The 21,764-nt window shown below is 53.4% G+C and overlaps 8 non-coding genes across 8 annotated transcripts; all 8 read left to right on the top strand.

Annotated features, from left to right (window-relative positions):
* The first annotated feature begins 1,534 nt into the window (after positions 1-1,534).
* LOC132489881 (small nucleolar RNA SNORD116) lies at positions 1,535-1,626 on the top strand. The gene has a single exon (XR_009532249.1). It is a non-coding gene; the product is annotated as a small nucleolar RNA SNORD116 (small nucleolar RNA).
* Positions 1,627-4,311: 2,685 nt separating this feature from the next.
* LOC132489794 (small nucleolar RNA SNORD116) lies at positions 4,312-4,403 on the top strand. Its single transcript, XR_009532166.1, has one exon. It is a non-coding gene; the product is annotated as a small nucleolar RNA SNORD116 (small nucleolar RNA).
* Positions 4,404-7,087: 2,684 nt separating this feature from the next.
* LOC132490070 (small nucleolar RNA SNORD116) lies at positions 7,088-7,176 on the top strand. The gene has a single exon (XR_009532433.1). It is a non-coding gene; the product is annotated as a small nucleolar RNA SNORD116 (small nucleolar RNA).
* Positions 7,177-9,861: 2,685 nt separating this feature from the next.
* On the top strand, positions 9,862-9,953 carry LOC132489879 (small nucleolar RNA SNORD116). The gene has a single exon (XR_009532247.1). It is a non-coding gene; the product is annotated as a small nucleolar RNA SNORD116 (small nucleolar RNA).
* A 2,684-nt stretch (positions 9,954-12,637) lies between these two features.
* On the top strand, positions 12,638-12,729 carry LOC132489793 (small nucleolar RNA SNORD116). Its single transcript, XR_009532165.1, has one exon. It is a non-coding gene; the product is annotated as a small nucleolar RNA SNORD116 (small nucleolar RNA).
* Positions 12,730-15,412: 2,683 nt separating this feature from the next.
* On the top strand, positions 15,413-15,504 carry LOC132489867 (small nucleolar RNA SNORD116). Its single transcript, XR_009532235.1, has one exon. It is a non-coding gene; the product is annotated as a small nucleolar RNA SNORD116 (small nucleolar RNA).
* Positions 15,505-18,189: 2,685 nt separating this feature from the next.
* LOC132489792 (small nucleolar RNA SNORD116) lies at positions 18,190-18,281 on the top strand. Its single transcript, XR_009532164.1, has one exon. It is a non-coding gene; the product is annotated as a small nucleolar RNA SNORD116 (small nucleolar RNA).
* Positions 18,282-20,966: 2,685 nt separating this feature from the next.
* On the top strand, positions 20,967-21,058 carry LOC132489791 (small nucleolar RNA SNORD116). Its single transcript, XR_009532163.1, has one exon. It is a non-coding gene; the product is annotated as a small nucleolar RNA SNORD116 (small nucleolar RNA).
* Positions 21,059-21,764: the final 706 nt, after the last annotated feature.

Here is a 21,764-nt window from a genome sequence, read left to right as displayed (position 1 = left end):
CCCCTCGCGAAACAGAGTTCTTCCGTTGGAAATCGGTCTGTCGTCCTCGGGGAGAGTGCCTTTGATCTTTGTGAGGTTCTCGGTAGTGTCACTCTGTCAGTGGAGAAGTGCCACGATGCATGGGGTAGGGTCAGAGTCATCAAAGCAGTCATGCTTGCGGTCTGTCCTACCTGGTATACAGTGACCACGTGTTTGCAGGATGTCTGTGGCTTCCAGTAGAGTCGAGTTGCCCTGTGGGCAGGAGGAGGGCATGTAGGACGACACTGTCAAGAATTTGAGCATTTCCTCCGGGTTCAGGGCCGCCAAACCTGCTGGCTGAGTGCTGGCAACACGTGCCCGGGAAGGTAGCCTAGTTTCCGCAGTGGGGTTTGAACGTGGGTCTTGGTTGCTGAAGCCCACCACTTCCTGTGGTGGGCATACCCATGGGTCCTCGGAAAATGATTTGGCGTAGTTGGCAACAATTGGCAGTTGGGCCGAATTTCGTTAGCCCCTTGATAGTTGCCGGGCTGCATGTTGACTATAGCCTGTCACAGGTCGGCCCACCCATAGGAGGTTTCCTTGATCCTGAAAATGATGGGAGTGGCCCCAATTGCACATTAGATATTCTACTGGGAGGCAGGATTTCCAGGTCCATGTATATGTTACACCCACGGCTGGAAGGCAGGTCTCGCCAGGTGTTTGTGCTTTGGCCAGAAGGCTTGGCTGTGGAAGAGTGGAAGTCCATGGCCTATTTCAAAACCCCCTGGCTTTCAAAGTTCACATTCAGTCTGTTGAAGTTTGAAGGGGTCTTTCTCCATTCAGTGCGAGGGTCCAGATCCAGGGCGCTGTGTTTAAACTCTGGCTTTTATGGTTCGAGGTCTCAGGAGAGGGCCACAGGGACACACAGAGACCAAGGTGAGGATTCAGAGGCACAGAAAGAAGCCAACAAGCGTGTCCTCGTGTGCAGTAATAGTCACACATGCGCACATGCGTGAAAACAAAAATATACCCTCTCACGTATGGGACAACGTACATGCCTTACTTCCTGCAGTCGTGCTGTCAGACAAACATTGTGTTCTCAGTAAAGGTATACGTCCTTGGGAAGCAGGGTCCGAGCTCAAGCCCAGGTAAAAATTCTCATGAATCATGATCTCTGAGTTCACCGTTCCAATTCTGAAACCTGCCTGAATTATGTCCACTTCTCAGGTGCCGCTGCTGGACAAGGCTGGCCATCGGCAAAGACAAGAAGACCTACGCGTTGGCTGATGACTGTAGGTGCTAAGGAAAAGTGGAAAAATGACGCGGGGGCATGTTGCTAAGCGTGGCTCTGGCTAACTCAGTAAGGTAGGCTTTCACCCACCCTATGATGTGCCATTGGATAGGAGGTTTTCCTCAGACGGTCCCAGTGGCTGCAAGAGTGGATTGACTGTTGCTCTTTCTGAGTGGCCTGAGGGCTGTGGATTCCCCAGGGTTTTGGAGTCCTCCGAGGTCATGTCTCCTCTTCAGACCCACACGGCTCGCCAGGTTGTTTTAGGCAGCGTCCCAGGCTGTGCTTGGATCGATGATGACACTCTTGTATGCATTCCTTGGAAATCTGAACAAAATGAGTGAGAACGCTCTACCGTCTCCTCATCGAATCTGAGGTCCAGCACGTTTCGTCTCTCGTGGGTAGGGGAGATTGAGGAGTGAGGGCCAGCGTCCCCTTCTGACCTGCATGCAAACACCCAGCAGGGTTCCAGAATTCGAGGTGCTCCTATCTGAGGGTCCACTGTGTCTGCCCATAAGCGGGGTCATCTACGCATATTAGGTCCCTGCTGAAAGACCGTTGAGGGCATGCGAGGGGGAAGGCTCTCCTGCTAGTCTTCAGAGTCCGCGTGTGTGCTGGTGTAGGCCAAGTAAGCTTGCAGCTTGGGAAGGTGTGCTTTGGCCAGGATCACGCTTTGTGCATGCAGCTTCGGGGGCTATTTCTGGAAGCCAAAATGAGGAAGCTTCCCTGGTTGGAGCCTGGAGCCTCAGGCCAGGACTGTGTCCCTCCCTGTCATTTGTTTGGGTGCATCAAAGTTCTTTAGTGCCCGGTGGGGATGGAGCAGTGGATGGGTGTGGGCTGGGGTTGGTCTTCAACGGAAGGGTGTTGATGGATTAGGCCTAGGTATTGCCCATGTCAGCAATTCCACTGCAGCTCCCAGCACAGTTGAGGCACTATGTGGGTCATCATGGAGTGGGGTTAGCACCGAGTGTTGCATTTAAGCCGGCGTGGTGACTGCTGGTCTGGAGAAGGTGGTAAGGCATCATGAGGACATGTCCTGTGTGATGTCGTGGGATGGGCTGTCATGATTGGGTTGCAGGCGCTGGCCACGTCTTCCCAAGGATGTGTCCTGTTCGTGATGGGCTGGCATCAGCTGCCTCTGAAGGGGATGGCTTTGGCAGTACATGAGGATGCAGTTAGGTACTTAAACTGCATAGATTTGTGATCCTGTTGCCGGAGCAATGTCGCCCAAAGTGTGTCTTGCGGGACGTAGAGAAATTAGACATGCCAAAGCGTCTGTGCCACTCTCCTTGGGGGTATTTGAGTTATGCGTACATGCCCTTTGGCCACTTTGTTTCCTTGTTTGGGAATATGCAAAGCGAAAGTGTTTCTCCGAGAGGGCATGATGCGGCCAGCCCTTGTGTCACGCAGGAGTTTTGAACAGCTAGAGGTTGATCTGGAGCAGTCCCTTGGCGGAGCAGAGATGCGTTCAGTGTTGCGATGCCAGGTGTGCTGCCGTGGACAGCCACTGTGCCCTTTGAAGCTTACAACTCCCCTCGCGAAACAGATTTCTTCCCTTGGAAATCGGTCTGTCGTCCTCGGGGAGAGTGCCTTTTATCTTTGTGAGGTTCTTGGTAGTGTCACTCTGTCAGTGGAGAAGTGCCACGATGCATGGGGTAGGGTCAGAGTCATTAAAGCAGTCATGCTTACGGTCTGTCCTACCTGGTATACAGTGACCACGTGTTTGCAGGATGTCTGTGGCTTCCAGTAGAGTTGAGTTGCCCTGTGGGCAGCAGGAGGGCACGTAGGATGACACTGTCAAGAATTTGAGCGTTTCCTCCGGGTTCAGGGCCGCCAAACCTGCTGGCTGGGTGCTGGCAACACGTGCCCGGGAAGGTAGCCTAGTTTCCGCAGTGGGGTTTGAACGTGGGTCTTGGTTGCTGAAGCCCACCACTTCCTGTGGTGGGCATATCCATGGGTCCTCGGAAAGTGATTTGGCGTATTTGGCAACAATTGGCAGCTGGGCCGAATTTCGTTAGCCCCTTGAGAGGTGCCGGGCTGCATGTTGACTATAGCCAGTCGCAGGTTGGCCCACCCATAGGAAGTTTCCTTGCTCCTGAAAATGATGGGAGTGGCCCCAAGTGCACATTAGATATTCTACTGGGAGGCAGGATTTCCAGGTCCATGTATATGTTACACCCACGGCCGGAAGGCAGGTCTCGTCAGGTGTTTGTGCTTTGGCCAGAAGGCTTGGCTGTGGAAGAGTGGAAGTCCGTGGCCTATTTCCAAACCCCCTGGCTTTCAAAGTTCACATTCAGTCTGTTGAAGTTTGAAGGGGTCTTTCTCCATTCAGTGTGAGGGTCCAGATCCAGGGCTCTGTGTGTAAACTCTGGCTTTTATGGTTCGAGGTCTCAGGAGAGGGCCACATGGACACACAGAGACCAAGGTGAGGATTCAGAGGCACAGAAAGAAGCCCACAAGCGCGTCCTCGTGTGCAGAAATAGTCACACATGCGCACATGTGTGAAAACAAAAATATACCCTCTCACGTACGGGCCAACGTACATGCCTTACTTCCTGCATTCGTGCTGTCAGACAAACATTGAGTACTCTGTAAAGGTAGACGTCCTTGGGAAGCAGGGTCTGAGCTCAAGCCCAGGTAAAAATTCTCATGAATCATGATCTCTGAGTTCACCGTTCCAATTCTGAAACCTGCCTGAATTATGTCCACTTCTCAGGTGCCGCTGCTGGACAAGGCTGGCCGTCGGCAAAGACAAGAAGACCAACGCGTTGGCTGATGACTGTAGGTGCTAAGGAAAAGTGGAAAAATGATGCGGGGGCATGTTGCTAAGCGTGGCTCTGGCTAACTCAGGAAGGTAGGCTTTCACCCACCCTATGATGTGCCATTGGATAGGAGGTTTTCCTCAGACGGTCCCAGTGGCTGCAAGAGTGGATTGACTGTTGCTCTTTCTGAGTGGCCTGAGGGCTGTGGATTCCCCAGGGTTTTGGAGTCCTCCGAGGTCATGTCTCCTCTTCAGACACCCACGGCTCACCAGGTTGTGTTATGCAGCGTCCCAGCCTGTGCTTGGATCGATGATGACACCCTTGTATGCATTCCTTGGAAATCTGAACAAAATGAGTGAGAACACTCTACCGTCTCCTCATCGAATCTGAGGTCCAGCACGTTTCGTCTCTCGGGGGTAGGGGAGAGTGAGGAGTGAGGGCCAGCGTCCCCTTCTGACCTGCATGCAAACACCCAGCAGGGTTCCAGAATTCGAGGTGCTCCTATCTGAGGGTCCACTGTGTCTGCCCATAAGCGGGATCATCTACGCATATTAGGTCCCTGCTGAAAGACCGTTGAGGGCATGCGAGGGGGAAGGCTCTCCTGCTGGTCTTCAGAGTCGGAGTGTGTGCTGGTGTAGGCCCAGTAAGCTTGCAGCTTGGGAAGGTGTGCTTTGGCCAGGATCACGCTTTGTGCATGCAGCTTCGGGGGCTATTTCTGGAAGCCAAAATGAGGAAGCTTCCCTGGTTGGAGCCTGGAGCCTGAGGCCAGGACTGTGTCCCTCCCTGTCATTTGTTTGGGTGCATCAAAGTTCTTTAGTGCCCGGTGGGGATGGAGCAGTGGATGGGTGTGGGCTGGGGTTGGTCTTCAACGGAAGGGTGTTGATGGATTAGGCCTAGGTATTGCCCATGTCAGCAATTCCACTGCAGCTCCCGGCACAGTTGAGGCACTATGTGGGTCATCATGGAGTGGGGTTAGGACCGAGTGCTGCATTTAAGCCGGCGTGGTGACTGCTGGTCTGGAGAAGGTGGTAAGGCATCATGAGGACATGTCCTGTGTGATGTCGTGGGATGGGCTGTCATGATTGGGTTGCAGGCGCTGGCCACGTCTTCCCAAGGATGTGTCCTGTTCGTGATGGGCTGGCATCAGCTGCCTCTGAAGGGGATGGCTTTGGCAGTACATGAGGATGCAGTTAGGTACTTAAACTGCATAGATTTGTGATCCCGTTGCCGGAGGAATGTCGCCCAAAGTGTGTCTTGCGGGACGTAGAGAAATTAGACATGCCAAAGCGTCTGTGCCACTCTCCTTGGGGGTATTTGAGTTATGCGTACATGCCCTTTGGCCACTTTGTTTCCTTGTTTGGGAATATGCAAAGCGAAAGTGTTTCTCCGAGAGGGCATGATGCGGCCAGCCCGTGTGGCACGCAGGAGTTTTGAACAGCTAGAGGTTGATCTGGAGCAGTCCCTTGGCGGAGCAGAGATGCGTTCAGTGTTGCGATGCCAGTTGTGCTGCCGTGGACAGCCACTGTGCCCTTTGAAGCTTACAACTCCCCTCGCGAAACAGAGTTCTTCCCTTGGAAATCGGTCTGTCGTCCTCGGGGAGAGTGCCTTTGATCTTTGTGAGGTTCTCGGTAGTGTCACTCTGTCAGTGGAGAAGTGCCACGATGCATGGGGTAGGGTCAGAGTCATCAAAGCAGTCATGCTTGCGGTCTGTCCTACCTGGTATACAGTGACCACGTGTTTGCAGGATGTCTGTGGCTTCCAGTAGAGTTGAGTTGCCCTGTGGGCAGCAGGAGGGCACGTAGGATGACACTGTCAAGAATTTGAGCGTTTCCTCTGGGTTCAGGGCCGCCAAACCTGCTGGCTGGGTGCTGGCAACACGTGCCCGGGAAGGTAGCCTAGTTTCCGCAGTGGGGTTTGAACGTGGGTCTTGGTTGCTGAAGCCCACCACTTCCTGTGGTGGGCATATCCATGGGTCCTCGGAAAGTGATTTGGGGTATTTGGCAACAATTGGCAACTGGGCCGAATTTCGTTAGCCCCTTGAGAGGTGCCGGGCTGCATGTTGACTATAGCCAGTCGCAGGTTGGCCCACCCATAGGAAGTTTCCTTGCTCCTGAAAATGATGGGAGTGGCCCCAAGTGCACATTAGATATTCTACTGGGAGGTAGGATTTCCAGTTCCATGTATATGTTACACCCACGGCCGGAAGGCAGGTCTCGTCAGGTGTTTGTGCTTTGGCCAGAAGGCTTGGCTGTGGAAGAGTGGAAGTCCGTGGCCTATTTCCAAACCCCCTGGCTTTCAAAGTTCACATTCAGTCTGTTGAAGTTTGAAGGGGTCTTTCTCCATTCAGTGCGAGGGTCCAGATCCAGGGCGCTGTGTTTAAACTCTGGCTTTTATGGTTCGAGGTCTCAGGAGAGGGCCACAGGGACACACAGAGACCAAGGTGAGGATTCAGAGGCACAGAAAGAAGCCAACAAGCGTGTCCTCGTGTGCAGTAATAGTCACACATGCGCACATGCGTGAAAACAAAAATATACCCTCTCACGTACGGGCCAACGTACATGCCTTACTTCCTGCACTCATGCTGTCAGACAAACATTGAGTTCCTGTAAAGGTAGACGACCTTGGGAAGCAGGGTCCGAGCTCAAGCCCAGGTAAAAATTCTCATGAATCATGATCTCTGAGTTCACCGTTCCAATTCTGAAACCTGCCTGAATTATGTCCACTTCTCAGGTGCCGCTGCTGGACAAGGCTGGCCGTCGGCAAAGACAAGAAGACCTACGCGTTGGCTGATGACTGTAGGTGCTAAGGAAAAGTGGAAAAATGACGCGGGGACATGTTGCTAAGCGTGTCTCTGGCTAACTCAGGAAGGTAGGCTTTCACCCACCCTATGATGTGCCATTGGATATGAGGTTTTCCTCAAACGGTCCCAGTGGCTGCAAGAGTGGTTTGACTGTTGTTCTTTCTGAGTGGCCTGAGGGCTGTGGATTCCCCAGGGTTTTGGAGTCCTCCGAGGTCATGTCTCCTCTTCAGACCCCCACAGCATGCCCGGTTGTGTTCTGCACCGTCCCAGGCTGTGCTTGGATCGATGATGACACCCTTGTATGCATTCCTTGGAAATCTGAACAAAATGAGTGAGAACACTCTACCGTCTCATCGAATCTGAGGTCCAGCACGTTTGGTCTCTCGTGGGTAGGGGAGAGTGAGGAGTGAGGGCCAGCGTCCCCTTCTGACCTGCATGCAAACACCCAGCAGGGTTCCAGAATTCGAGGTGCTCCTATCTGAGGGTCCACTGTGTCTGCCCATAAGCGGGCTCATCTACGCCTATTAGGTCCCTGCTGAAAGACCGTTGAGGGCATGCGAGGGGGAATGCTCTCCTGCTGGTCTTCAGGGTCGGAGTGTGTGCTGGTGTAAGCCCAGTAAGCTTGCAGCTTGGGAAGGTGTGCTTTGGCCAGGATCACGCTTTGTGCATGCAGCTTCAGGGGTTATTTCTGGAAGCCAAAATGAGGAAGCTTCCCTAGTTGGAGCCTGGAGCTTCAGGCCAGGCCTATGTCTCTCCCTGTCATTTGCTTGGGTGCATCAAATTTCTTTAGTGCCCAGTGGGGATGGAGCAGTGGATGGGTGTGGGCTGGGGTTGGTCTTCAACGGAAGGGTGTTGATGGATTAGGCCTAGGTATTGCCCATGTCAGCAATTCCACTGCAGCTCCCGGCACAGTTGAGGCACTATGTGGGTCATCATGGAGTGGGGTTAGGACCGAGTGCTGCATTTAAGCCGGCGTGGTGACTGCTGGTCTGGAGAAGGTGGTAAGGCATCATGAGGACATGTCCTGTGTGATGTCGTGGGATGGGCTGTCATGACTGGGTTGCAGGCGCTAGCCACGTCTTCCCAAGAATGTGTCCTGTTCGTGATGGGCTGGCATCAGCTGCCTCTGAAGGGGATGGCTTTGGCAGTACATGAGGATGCAGTTAGGTACTTAAACTGCATAGATTTGTGATCCCGTTGCCGGAGGAATGTCGCCCAAAGTGTGTCTTGCGGGACGTAGAGAAATTAGACATGCTGAAGCGTCTGTGCCACTCTCCTTGCGGGTATTTGAGTTATGCGTACAGGCCCTTTGGCCACTTTGTTTCCTTGTTTGGGAATATGCAAAGCGAAAGTGTTTCTCCGAGAGGGCATGATGCGGCCAGCCCGAGTGGCACGCAGGAGTTTTGAACAGTTGGAGGTTGATCTGGAGCAGTCCCTTGGCGGAGCAGAGATGCGTTCAGTGTTGCGATGCCAGGTGTGCTGCCGTGGACAGCCACTGTGCCCTTTGAAGCTTACAACACCCCTCGCGAAACAGAGTTCTTCCGTTGGAAATCGGTCTGTCGTCCTCGGGGAGAGTGCCTTTGATCTTTGTGAGGTTCTCGGTAGTGTCACTCTGTCAGTGGAGAAGTGCCACGATGCATGGGGTAGGGTCAGAGTCATCAAAGCATTCATGCTTGCGGTCTGTCCTACCTGGTATACAGTGACCACGTGTTTGCAGGATGTCTGTGGCTTCCAGTAGAGTCGAGTTGCCCTGTGGGCAGGAGGAGGGCATGTAGGACGACACTGTCAAGAATTTGAGCATTTCCTCCGGGTTCAGGGCCGCCAAACCTGCTGGCTGAGTGCTGGCAACACGTGCCCGGGAAGGTAGCCTAGTTTCCGCAGTGGGGTTTGAACGTGGGTCTTGGTTGCTGAAGCCCACCACTTCCTGTGGTGGGCATACCCATGGGTCCTCGGAAAATGATTTGGCGTAGTTGGCAACAATTGGCAGTTGGGCCGAATTTCGTTAGCCCCTTGATAGTTGCCGGGCTGCATGTTGACTATAGCCTGTCACAGGTCGGCCCACCCATAGGAGGTTTCCTTGATCCTGAAAATGATGGGAGTGGCCCCAATTGCACATTAGATATTCTACTGGGAGGCAGGATTTCCAGGTCCATGTATATGTTACACCCACGGCTGGAAGGCAGGTCTCGCCAGGTGTTTGTGCTTTGGCCAGAAGGCTTGGCTGTGGAAGAGTGGAAGTCCGTGGCCTATTTCAAAACCCCCTGGCTTTCAAAGTTCACATTCAGTCTGTTGAAGTTTGAAGGGGTCTTTCTCCATTCAGTGCGAGGGTCCAGATCCAGGGCGCTGTGTTTAAACTCTGGCTTTTATGGTTCGAGGTCTCAGGAGAGGGCCACAGGGACACACAGAGACCAAGGTGAGGATTCAGAGGCACAGAAAGAAGCCAACAAGCGTGTCCTCGTGTGCAGTAATAGTCACACATGCGCACATGCGTGAAAACAAAAATATACCCTCTCACGTATGGGACAACGTACATGCCTTACTTCCTGCAGTCGTGCTGTCAGACAAACATTGAGTTCTCAGTAAAGGTATACGTCCTTGGGAAGCAGGGTCCGAGCTCAAGCCCAGGTAAAAATTCTCATGAATCATGATCTCTGAGTTCACCGTTCCAATTCTGAAACCTGCCTGAATTATGTCCACTTCTCAGGTGCCGCTGCTGGACAAGGCTGGCCATCGGCAAAGACAAGAAGACCTACGCGTTGGCTGATGACTGTAGCTGCTAAGGAAAAGTGGAAAAATGACGCGGGGGCATGTTGCTAAGCGTGGCTCTGGCTAACTCAGTAAGGTAGGCTTTCACCCACCCTATGATGTGCCATTGGATAGGAGGTTTTCCTCAGACGGTCCCAGTGGCTGTAAGAGTGGATTGACTGTTGCTCTTTCTGAGTGGCCTGAGGGCTGTGGATTCCCCAGGGTTTTGGAGTCCTCCGAGGTCATGTCTCCTCTTCAGACCCCCACGGCTCGCCAGGTTGTGTTAGGCAGCGTCCCAGGCTGTGCTTGGATCGATGATGACACTCTTGTATGCATTCCTTGGAAATCTGAACAAAATGAGTGAGAACGCTCTACCGTCTCCTCATCGAATCTGAGGTCCAGCACGTTTCGTCTCTCGTGGGTAGGGGAGATTGAGGAGTGAGGGCCAGCGTCCCCTTCTGACCTGCATGCAAACACCCAGCAGGGTTCCAGAATTCGAGGTGCTCCTATCTGAGGGTCCACTGTGTCTGCCCATAAGCGGGGTCATCTACGCATATTAGGTCCCTGCTGAAAGACCGTTGAGGGCATGCGAGGGGGAAGGCTCTCCTGCTAGTCTTCAGAGTCCGCGTGTGTGCTGGTGTAGGCCCAGTAAGCTTGCAGCTTGGGAAGGTGTGCTTTGGCCAGGATCACGCTTTGTGCATGCAGCTTCGGGGGCTATTTCTGGAAGCCAAAATGAGGAAGCTTCCCTGGTTGGAGCCTGGAGCTTCAGGCCAGGCCTATGTCCCTCCCTGTCATTTGTTTGGGTGCATCAAATTTCTTTAGTGCCCAGTGGGGATGGAGCAGTGGATGGGTGTGGGCTGGGGTTGGTCTTCAACGGAAGGGTGTTGATGGATTAGGCCTAGGTATTGCCCATGTCAGCAATTCCACTGCAGCTCCCGGCACAGTTGAGGCACTATGTGGGTCATCATGGAGTGGGGTTAGGACCGAGTGCTGCATTTAAGCCGGCGTGGTGACTGCTGGTCTGGAGAAGGTGGTAAGGCATCATGAGGACATGTCCTGTGTGATGTCGTGGGATGGGCTGTCATGACTGGGTTGCAGGCGCTAGCCACGTCTTCCCAAGAATGTGTCCTGTTCGTGATGGGCTGGCATCAGCTGCCTCTGAAGGGGATGGCTTTGGCAGTACATGAGGATGCAGTTAGGTACTTAAACTGCATAGATTTGTGATCCCGTTGCCGGAGGAATGTCGCCCAAAGTGTGTCTTGCGGGACGTAGAGAAATTAGACATGCTGAAGCGTCTGTGCCACTCTCCTTGGGGGTATTTGAGTTATGCGTACAGGCCCTTTGGCCACTTTGTTTCCTTGTTTGGGAATATGCAAAGCAAAAGTGTTTCTCCGAGAGGGCATGATGCGGCCAGCCCGAGTGGCACGCAGGAGTTTTGAACAGCTAGAGGTTGATCTGGAGCAGTCCCTTGGCGGAGCAGAGATGCGTTCAGTGTTGCGATGCCAGGTGTGCTGCCGTGGACAGCCACTGTGCCCTTTGAAGCTTACAACTCCCCTCGCGAAACAGAGTTCTTCCGTTGGAAATTGGTCTGTCGTCCTCGGGGAGAGTGCCTTTGATCTTTGTGAGGTTCTCGGTAGTGTCACTCTGTCAGTGGAGAAGTGCCATGATGCATGGGGTAGGGTGACAGTCATCAAAGCAGTCATGCTTGCGGTCTGTCCTACCTGGTATACAGTGACCACGTGTTTGCAGGATGTCTGTGGCTTCCAGTAGAGTCGAGTTGCCCTGTGGGCAGGAGGAGGGCATGTAGGACGACACTGTCAAGAATTTGAGCATTTCCTCCGGGTTCAGGGCCGCCAAACCTGCTGGCTGAGTGCTGGCAACACGTGCCCGGGAAGGTAGCCTAGTTTCCGCAGTGGGGTTTGAACGTGGGTCTTGGTTGCTGAAGCCCACCACTTCCTGTGGTGGGCATACCCATGGGTCCTCGGAAAATGATTTGGCGTAGTTGGCAACAATTGGCACTTGGGCCGAATTTCGTTAGCCCCTTGATAGTTGCCGGGCTGCATGTTGACTATAGCCTGTCGCAGGTCGGCCCACCCATAGGAGGTTTCCTTGCTCCTGAAAATGATGGGAGTGGCCCCAATTGCACATTAGATATTCTACTGGGAGGCAGATTTCCAGGTCCATGTATATGTTACACCCACGGCCGGAAGGCAGGTCTCGCCAGGTGTTTGTGCTTTGGCCAGAAGGCTTGGCTGTGGAAGAGTGGAAGTCCGTGGCCTATTTCAAAACCCCCTGGCTTTCAAAGTTCACATTCAGTCTGTTGAAGTTTGAAGGGGTCTTTCTCCATTCAGTGCGAGGGTCCAGATCCAGGGCGCTGTGTGTAAACTCTGGCTTTTATGGTTCGAGGTCTCAGTAGAGGGCCACAGGGACACACAGAGACCAAGGTGAAGATTCAGAGGCACAGAAAGAAGCCAACAAGCGTGTCCTCGTGTGCAGTAATAGTCACACATGCGCACATGCGTGAAAACAAAAATATAACCTCTCACGTATGGGACAACGTACATGGCTTACTTCCTGCAGTCGTGCTGTCAGACAAACATTGAGTTCTCAGTAAAGGTATACGTCCTTGGGAAGCAGGGTCCGAGCTCAAGCCCAGGTAAAAATTCTCATGAATCATGATCTCTGAGTTCACCATTACAATTCTGAAACCTGCCTGAATTATGTCCACTTCTCAGGTGCCGCTGCTGGACAAGGCTGGCCGTCGGCAAAGACAAGAAGACCTACACGTTGGCTGATGACTGTAGGAGCTAAGGAAAAGTGGATAAATGACACGGGAGCATGTTGCTAAACGTGGCTCTGGCTAACTGAGGAAGGTAGGTTTTCACCCACACTATGATGTGCCATTGGATAGGAGGTTTTCCTCAGACGGTCCCAGTGGCTGCAAGAGTGGATTGACTGTTGCTCTTTCTGAGTGGCCTGAGGGCTGTGGATTCCCCAGGGTTTTGGAGTCCTCCGAGGTCATGTCTCCTCTTCAGACCCCCACGGCATGCCCGGTTGTGTTCTGCACCGTCCCAGGCTGTGCTTGGATCGATGATGACACCCTTGTATGCATTCCTTGGAAATCTGAACAAAATGAGTGAGAACACTCTACCGTCTCCTCATCGAATCTGAGGTCCAGCACGTTTGGTCTCTCGGGGGTAGGGGAGAGTGAGGAGTGAGGGCCAGCGTCCCCTTCTGACCTGCATGCAAACACCCAGCAGGGTTCCAGAATTCGAGGTGCTCCTATCTGAGGGTCCACTGTGTCTGCCCATAAGCCGGGTCATCTACGCCTATTAGGTCCCTGCTGAAAGACCGTTGAGGGCATGCGAGGGGGAAGGCTCTCCTGCTGGTCTTCAGAGTCGGAGTGTGTGCTGGTGTAGGCCCAATAAGCTTGCAGCTTGGGAAGGTGTGCTTTGGCCAGGATCACGCTTTGTGCATGCAGCTTCGGGGGCTATTTCTGGAAGCCAAAATGAGGAAGCTTCCCTGGTTGGAGCCTGGAGCTTCAGGCCAGGCCTATGTCCCTCCCTGTCATTTGTTTGGGTGCATCAAATTTCTTTAGTGCCCAGTGGGGATGGAGCAGTGGATGGGTGTGGGCTGGGGTTGGTCTTCAACGGAAGGGTGTTGATGGATTAGGCCTAGGTATTGCCCATGTCAGCAATTCCACTGCAGCTCCCGGCACAGTTGAGGCACTATGTGGGTCATCATGGAGTGGGGTTAGGACCGAGTGCTGCATTTAAGCCGGCGTGGTGACTGCTGGTCTGGAGAAGGTGGTAAGGCATCATGAGGACATGTCCTGTGTGATGTCGTGGGATGGGCTGTCATGACTGGGTTGCAGGCGCTAGCCACGTCTTCCCAAGAATGTGTCCTGTTCGTGATGGGCTGGCATCAGCTGCCTCTGAAGGGGATGGCTTTGGCAGTACATGAGGATGCAGTTAGGTACTTAAACTGCATAGATTTGTGATCCCGTTGCCGGAGGAATGTCGCCCAAAGTGTGTCTTGCGGGACGTAGAGAAATTAGACATGCTGAAGCGTCTGTGCCACTCTCCTTGGGGGTATTTGAGTTATGCGTACAGGCCCTTTGGCCACTTTGTTTCCTTGTTTGGGAATATGCAAAGCGAAAGTGTTTCTCCGAGAGGGCATGATGCGGCCAGCCCGAGTGGCACGCAGGAGTTTTGAACAGCTAGAGGTTGATCTGGAGCAGTCCCTTGGCGGAGCAGAGATGCGTTCAGTGTTGCGATGCCAGGTGTGCTGCCGTGGACAGCCACTGTGCCCTTTGAAGCTTACAACTCCCCTCGCGAAACAGAGTTCTTCCGTTGGAAATCGGTCTGTCGTCCTCGGGGAGAGTGCCTTTGATCTTTGTGAGGTTCTCGGTAGTGTCACTCTGTCAGTGGAAAAGTGCCACGATGCATGGGGTAAGGTCAGAGTCATCAAAGCAGTCATGCTTGCGGTCTGTCCTACCTGGTATACAGTGACCACGTGTTTGCAGGATGTCTGTGGCTTCCAGTAGAGTCGAGTTGCCCTGTGGGCAGGAGGAGGGCCCATAGGACGACACTGTCCAGAATTTGAGCGTTTTCTCCGGGTTCAGGACTGCCAAACCTGATGGCTGGGTGCTGGCAACACGTGCCCGGGAAGGTAGCCTAGTTTCCGCAGTGGGGTTTGAACGTGGGTCTTGGTTGCTGAAGCCCACCACTTCCTGTGGTGGGCATACCCATGGGTCCTCGGAAAGTGATTTGGCGTAGTTGGCAACAATTGGCAGTTGGACCGAATTTCGTTAGCCCCTTGAGAGGTGCCGGGCTGCATGTTGACTATAGCCAGTCGCAGGCCAGCCCACCCATAGGAGGTTTCCTTGCTCCTGAAAATGATGGGAGTGGCCCCAAGTGCACATTAGATATTCTACTGGGAGGCAGGATTTCCAGGTCCATGTATATGTTACACCCACGGCCGGAAGGCAGGTCTCGTCAGTTGTTTGTGCTTTGGCCAGAAGGCTTGGCTGTGGAAGAGTGGAAGTCCGTGGCCTATTTCCAAACCCCCTGTCTTTCAACTTCACATTCAGTCTGTTGAAGTTGGAAGGGGTCGTTCTCCATTCAGTGCGAGGGTCCAGATCCAGGGCGCTGTGTGTAAACTCTGGCTTTTATGGTTCGAGGTCTCAGGAGAGGGCCACAGGGACACACAGAGACCAAGGTGAGGATTCAGAGGCACAGAAAGAAGCCCACAAGCGCATCCTCGTGTGCAGTAATAGTCACACATGCGCACATGCGTGAAAACAAAAATATACCCTCTCACGTACGGGCCAACGTACATGCCTTACTTCCTGCAGTCGTGCTGTCAGACAAACATTGAGTTCTCTGTAAAGGTAGACGTCCTTGGGAAGCAGGGTCCGAGCTCAAGCCCATGTAAAAATTCTCATGAATCATGATCTCTGAGTTCAACGTTCCAATTCTGAAACCTGCCTGAATTATGTCCACTTCTCAGGTGCAGCTGCTGGACAAGGCTGGCCGTCGGCAAATACAAGAAGACCTACGCGTTGGCTGATGACCGAAGGTGCTAAGGAAAATTGGAAAAATGACGCGGGGGCATGTTGCTAAGCGTGGCTCTGGCTAACTCAGGAAGGTAGGCTTTCACCCACCCTATGATGTGCCATTGGATATGAGGTTTTCCTCAGACGGTCCCAGGGGCTGCAAGAGTGGATTGACGGTTGCTCTTTCTGAGTGGCCTGAGGGCTGTGGATTCCCCAGGGCTTGGAGTACTCCGAGGTCATGTCTCCTCTTCAGACCCCCACGGCATGCCCGGTTGTGTTCTGCAGCATCCCAGGCTGTGCTTGGATCGATGATGACACCCTTGTATGCATTCCTTGGAAATCTGAACAAAATGAGTGAGAACACGCTACCGTCTCCTCATCGAATCTGAGGTCCAGCACATTTGGTCTCTCGGGAATAGGGGAGAGTGAGGAGTGAGGGCCAGCGTCCCCTTCTGACCTGCATGCAAACACCCAGCAGGGTTCCAGAATTCGAGGTGCTCCTATCTGAGGGTCCACTGTGTCTGCCCATAAGCGGGGTCATCTACGCCTATTTGGTCCCTGCTGAAAGACCGTTGAGGGCATGCGAGGGGGAAGGCTCTCCTGCTGGTCGTCAGAGTCGGAGTGTGTGCTGGTGTAGGCCCAGTAAGCTTGCAGCTTGGGAAGGTGTGCTTTGGCCAGGATCACGCTTTGTGCATGCAGCTTCGGGGGCTATTTCTGGAAGCCAAAATGAGGAAGCTTCCCTGGTTGGAGCCTGGAGCCTCAGGCCAGGCCTGTGTCCCTCCCTGTCATTTGTTTGGGTGCATCAAAGTTCTTTAGTGCCCGGTGGGGATGGAGCAGTGGATGGGTGTGGGCTTGGGTTGGTCTTCAACGGAAAGGTGTTGATGGATTAGGCCTAGGTATTGAACATGTCAGCAATTCCACTGCAGCTCCCGGCACAGTTGAGGCACTATGTGGGTCATCATGGAGTGGGGTTAGGACCGAGTGCTGCATTTAAGCCGGCGTGGTGACTGCTGGTCTGGAGAAGGCGGTAAGGCATCATGAAGACATGTCCTGTGTGATGTCGTGGGATGGGCTGTCATGATTGGGTTGCAGGCGCTGGCCACGTCTTCCCAAGAATGTGTCCTGTTCGTGATGGGCTGGCATCAGCTGCCTCTGAGGCGTATGGCTTTGGCAGTACATGAGGATGCAGTTAGGTACTTAAACTGCATAGATTTGTGATCCCGTTGCCGGAGGAATGTCTCCCAAAGTGTGTCTTGCGGGACGTAGAGAAATGAGACATGCCGAATGGTCTGTGCCACTCTCCTTGGGGGTATTTGAGTTATGCGTACATGCCCTTTGGCCACTTTGTTTCCTTGTTTGGGAATATGCAAAGCGAAAGTGTTTCTCCGAGAGGGCATGATGCGGCCAGCCCGTGTGGCACGCAGGAGTTTTGAACAGCTAGAGGTTGATCTGGAGCAGTCCCTTGGCGGAGCAGAGATGCGTTCAGTGTTGCGATGCCAGGTGTGCTGCCGTGGACAGCCACTGTGCCCTTTAAAGCTTACAACTCCCCTCGCGAAACAGAGTTCTTCCGTTGGAAATCGGTCTGTCGTCCTCGGGGAGAGTGCCTTTGATCTTTGTGAGGTTCTCGGTAGTGTCACTCTGTCAGTGGAAAAGTGCCACGATGCATGGGGTAGGGTCAGAGTCATCAAAGCAGTCATGCTTGCGGTCTGTCCTACCTGGTATACAGTGACCACGTGTTTGCAGGATGTCTGTGGCTTCCAGTAGATTCAAGTTGCCCTGTGGGCAGGAGGAGGGCACGTAGGACGACACTGTCCAGAATTTGAGTGTTTCCTCCGGGTTCAGGGCTGCCAAACCTGCTGGCTGGGTGCTGGCAACACGTGCCTGGGAAGGTAGCCTAGTTTCCGCAGTGGGGTTTGAACGTGGGTCTTGGTTGCTGAAGCCCACCACTTCCTGTGGTGGGCATACCCATGGGTCCTTGGAAAGTGATTTGGCGTAGTTGGCAACAATTGGCAGTTGGGCCGAATTTCGTTAGCCCCTTGAGAGGTGCCGGGCTGCATGTTGACTATAGCCAGTCGCAGGTGGGCCCACCCATAGGAGGTTTCCTTGCTCCTGAAAATGATGGGAGTGGCCCCAAGTGCACATTAGATATTCTACTGGGAGGCAGGATTTCCAGGTCCATGTATATGTTACACCCACGGCCGGAAGGCAGGTCTCGTCAGGTGTTTGTGCTTTGGCCAGAAGGCTTGGCTGTGGAAGAGTGGAAGTCCGTGGCCTATTTAAAAACCCCCTGGCTTTCAAAGTTCACATTCAGTCTGTTGAAGTTTGAAGGGGTCTTTCTCCATTCAGTGCGAGGGTCCAGATCCAGGGCGCTGTGTGTAAACGCTGGCTTTTATGGTTCGAGGTCTCAGGAGAGGGCGTCAGGGACACACAGAGACCAAGGTGAGGATTCAGAGGCACAGAAAGAAGCCCACAAGTGCGTCCTCGTGTGCAGTAATAGTCACACATGCGCACATGCGTGAAAACAAAAATATACCCTCTCACGTTCGGGCCAACGTACATGCCTTACTTCCTGCAGTCGTGCTGTCAGACAAACATTGAGTTCTCTGTAAAGGTAGACGTCCTTGGGAAGCAGGGTCCGAGCTCAAGCCCAGGTAAAAATTCTCATGAATCATGATCTCTGAGTTCACCGTTCCAATTCTGAAACCTGCCTGAATTATGTCCACTTCTCAGGTGCCGCTGACAGACAAGGCTGGCCGTCGGCAAAGACAAGAAGAACTACGCATTGGCTGATGACTCTAGGTGCTAAGGAAAAGTGGAAAAATGACGCGGGGGCATGTTGCTAAGCGTGGCTCTGGCTAACTGAGGAAGGTAGGCTTTCACACACCCTATGATGTGCCATTGGATATGAGGTTTTCCTCAGACGGTCCCAGTGGCTGCAAGAGTGGATTGACTGTTGCTCTTTCTGAGTGGCCTCAGGGCTGTGAATTCCCCAGGGTTCTGGAGTACTCCGAGGTCATATCTCCTCTTCAGATACACACGGTATGCCCAGTTGTGTTCTGCACCGTCCCAGGCTGTGCTTGGATCGATGATGACACCCTTGTATGCATTCCTTGGAAATCTGAACAAAATGAGTGAGAACACTCTACCGTCTCCTCATCGAATCTGAGGTCCAGCACGTTTCGTCTCTCGAGGTTAGGGGAGAGTGAGGAGTGAGGGCCAGCGTCCCCTTCTGACCTGCATGCAAACACCCAGCAGGGTTCCAGAATTCGAGGTGCTCCTATCTGAGTGTCCACTGTGTCTGCCCATAAGCGGGGTCATCTATGCATATTAGGTCCCTGGTGAAAGACCTTTCAGGGCATGCGAGGGGGAAGGCTCTCCTGCTGGTCTTCAGAGTTGGAGTGTGTGCTGGTGTAGGCCCAGTAAGCTTGCAGCTTGGGAAGGTGTGCTTTGGCCAGGATCACGCTTTGTGCATGCAGCTTCGGGGGCTATTTCTGGAAGCCAAAATGAGGAAGCTTCCCTGGTTGGAGCCTGGAGCCTCAGGCCAGGCCTGTGTCCCTCCCTGTCATTTGTTTGGGTGCATCAAAGTTCTTTAGTGCCCGGTGGGGATGGAGCAGTGGATGGGTGTTGGCTGGTGTTGGTCTTCAACGGAAGGGTGTTGATGGATTAGGCCTAGGTATTGAACATGTCAGCAATTCCACTGCAGCTCCCAGCACAGTTGAGGCACTATGTGGGTCATCATGGAGTGGGGTTAGGACCGAGTGCTGCATTTAAGCCGGCGTGGTGACTGCTGGTCTGGAGAAGGCGGTAAGGCATCATGAGGACATGTCCTGTGTGATGTCGTGGGATGGGCTGTCATGATTGGGTTGCAGGCGCTGGCCACGTCTTCCCAAGAATGTGTCCTGTTCGTGATGGGCTGGCATCAGCTGCCTCTGAGGGGTATGGCTTTGGCAGTACATGAGGATGCAGTTAGGTACTTAAACTGCATAGATTTGTGACCCCGTTGCCGGAGGAATGTCTCCCAAAGTGTGTCTTGCGGGACGTAGAGAAATTAGACATGCCGAAGGGTCTGTGCCACTCTCCTTGGGGGTATTTGAGTTATGCGTACATGCCCTTTGGCCACTTTGTTTCCTTGTTTGGGAATATGCAAAGCGAAAGTGTTTCTCCGAGAGGGCATGATGCGGCCAGCCCGTGTGGCACGCAGGAGTTTTGAACAGCTACAGGTTGATCTGGAGCAGTCCCTTGGCGGAGCAGAGATGCGTTCAGTGTTGCGATGCCAGGTGTGCTGCCGTGGACAGCCACTGTGCCCTTTGAAGCTTACAACTCCCCTTGCGAAACAGAGTTCTTCCGTTGGAAATCGATCTGTCGTCCTCGGGGAGAGTGCCTTTGATCTTTGTGAGGTTCTCGGTAGTGTCACTCTGTCAGTGGAAAAGTGCCACGATGCATGGGGTAGGGTCAGAGTCATCAAAGCAGTCATGCTTGCGGTCTGTCCTACCTGGTATACAGTGACCACGTATTTGCAGGATGTCTGTGGCTTCCAGTAGATTCGAGTTGCCCTGTGGGCAGGAGGAGGGCACGTAGGACGACACTGTCCAGAATTTGAGTGTTTCCTCCGGGTTCAGGGCTGCCAAACCTGCTGGCTGGGTGCTGGCAACACGTGCCTGGGAAGGTAGCCTAGTTTCTGCAGTGGGGTTTGAACGTGGGTCTTGGTTGCTGAAGCCCACCACTTCCTGTGGTGGGCATACCCATGGGTCCTTGGAAAGTGATTTGGCATAGTTGGCAACAATTGGCAGTTGGGCCGAATTTCGTTAGCCCCTTGAGAGGTGCCGGGCTGCATGTTGACTATAGCCAGTCGCAGGTGGGCCCACCCATAGGAGGTTTCCTTGCTCCTGAAAATGATGGGAGTGGCCCCAAGTGCACATTAGATATTCTACTGGGAGGCAGGATTTCCAGGTCCATGTATATGTTACACCCACGGCCGGAAGGCAGGTCTCGTCAGGTGTTTGTGCTTTGGCCAGAAGGCTTGGCTGTGGAAGAGTGGAAGTCCGTGGCCTATTTCAAAACCCCCTGGCTTTCAAAGTTCACATTCAGTCTGTTGAAGTTTGAAGGGGTCTTTCTCCATTCAGTGCGAGGGTCCAGATCCAGGGCGCTGTGTGTAAACGCTGGCTTTTATGGTTCGAGGTCTCAGGAGAGGGCGTCAGGGACACACAGAGACCAAGGTGAGGATTCAGAGGCACAGAAAGAAGCCCACAAGTGCGTCCTCGTGTGCAGTAATAGTCACACATGCGCACATGCGTGAAAACAAAAATATACCCTCTCACGTTCGGGCCAACGTACATGCCTTACTTCCTGCAGTCGTGCTGTCAGACAAACACTGAGTTCTCTGTAAAGGTAGACGTCCTTGGGAAGCAGGGTCCGAGCTCAAGCCCAGGTAAAAATTCTCATGAATCATGATCTCTGAGTTCACCGTTCCAATTCTGAAACCTGCCTGAATTATGTCCACTTCTCAGGTGCCGCTGACAGACAAGGCTGGCCGTCGGCAAAGACAAGAAGAACTACGCATTGGCTGATGACTCTAGGTGCTAAGGAAAAGTGGAAAAATGACGCGGGGGCATGTTGCTAAGCGTGGCTCTGGCTAACTGAGGAAGGTAGGCTTTCACACACCCTATGATGTGCCATTGGATATGAGGTTTTCCTCAGACGGTCCCAGTGGCTGCAAGAGTGGATTGACTGTTGCTCTTTCTGAGTGGCCTCAGGGCTGTGAATTCCCCAGGGTTCTGGAGTACTCCGAGGTCATATCTCCTCTTCAGATACACACGGTATGCCCAGTTGTGTTCTGCACCGTCCCAGGCTGTGCTTGGATCGATGATGACACCCTTGTATGCATTCCTTGGAAATCTGAACAAAATGAGTGAGAACACTCTACCGTCTCCTCATCGAATCTGAGGTCCAGCACGTTTCGTCTCTCGAGGTTAGGGGAGAGTGAGGAGTGAGGGCCAGCGTCCCCTTCTGACCTGCATGCAAACACCCAGCAGGGTTCCAGAATTCGAGGTGCTCCTATCTGAGTGTCCACTGTGTCTGCCCATAAGCGGGGTCATCTATGCATATTAGGTCCCTGGTGAAAGACCGTTCAGGGCATGCGAGGGGGAAGGCTCTCCTGCTGGTCTTCAGAGTTGGAGTGTGTGCTGGTGTAGGCCCAGTAAGCTTGCAGCTTGGGAAGGTGTGCTTTGGCCAGGATCACGCTTTGTGCATGCAGCTTCGGGGATATTTCTGGAAGCCAAAATGAGGAAGCTTCCCTGATTGGAGCGTGGAGCCTCAGGCCAGGCCGGTGTCCCTCCCTGTCATTCGTTTGGGTGCATCAAAGTTCTTTAGTGCCCGGTGGGGATGGAGCAGTGGATGGGTGTGGGCTGGGGTTGGTCTTCAACGGAAGGGTGTTGATGGATTAGGCCTAGGTATTGCCCATGTCAGAAATACCACTGCAGCTCCCGGCACAGTTGAGGCACTATGTGGGTCATCATGGAGTGGGGTTAGGACCGAGTGCTGCATTTAAGCCGGTGTGGTGACTGCTGGTCTGGAGAAGGTGGTAAGGCATCATGAGGACATGTCCTGTGTGATGTCGTGGGATGGGCTGTCATGATTGGGTTGCAGGCGCTGGCC

The sequence above is a fragment of the Mesoplodon densirostris genome, chromosome 4, assembly GCF_025265405.1.
Source record: "Mesoplodon densirostris isolate mMesDen1 chromosome 4, mMesDen1 primary haplotype, whole genome shotgun sequence".
In the NCBI taxonomy this organism is placed as follows: domain Eukaryota; kingdom Metazoa; phylum Chordata; class Mammalia; order Artiodactyla; family Ziphiidae; genus Mesoplodon; species Mesoplodon densirostris.
Note: the sequence above shows the minus strand (reverse complement) of the source record. Positions and strands in the feature narration are given on the sequence as shown.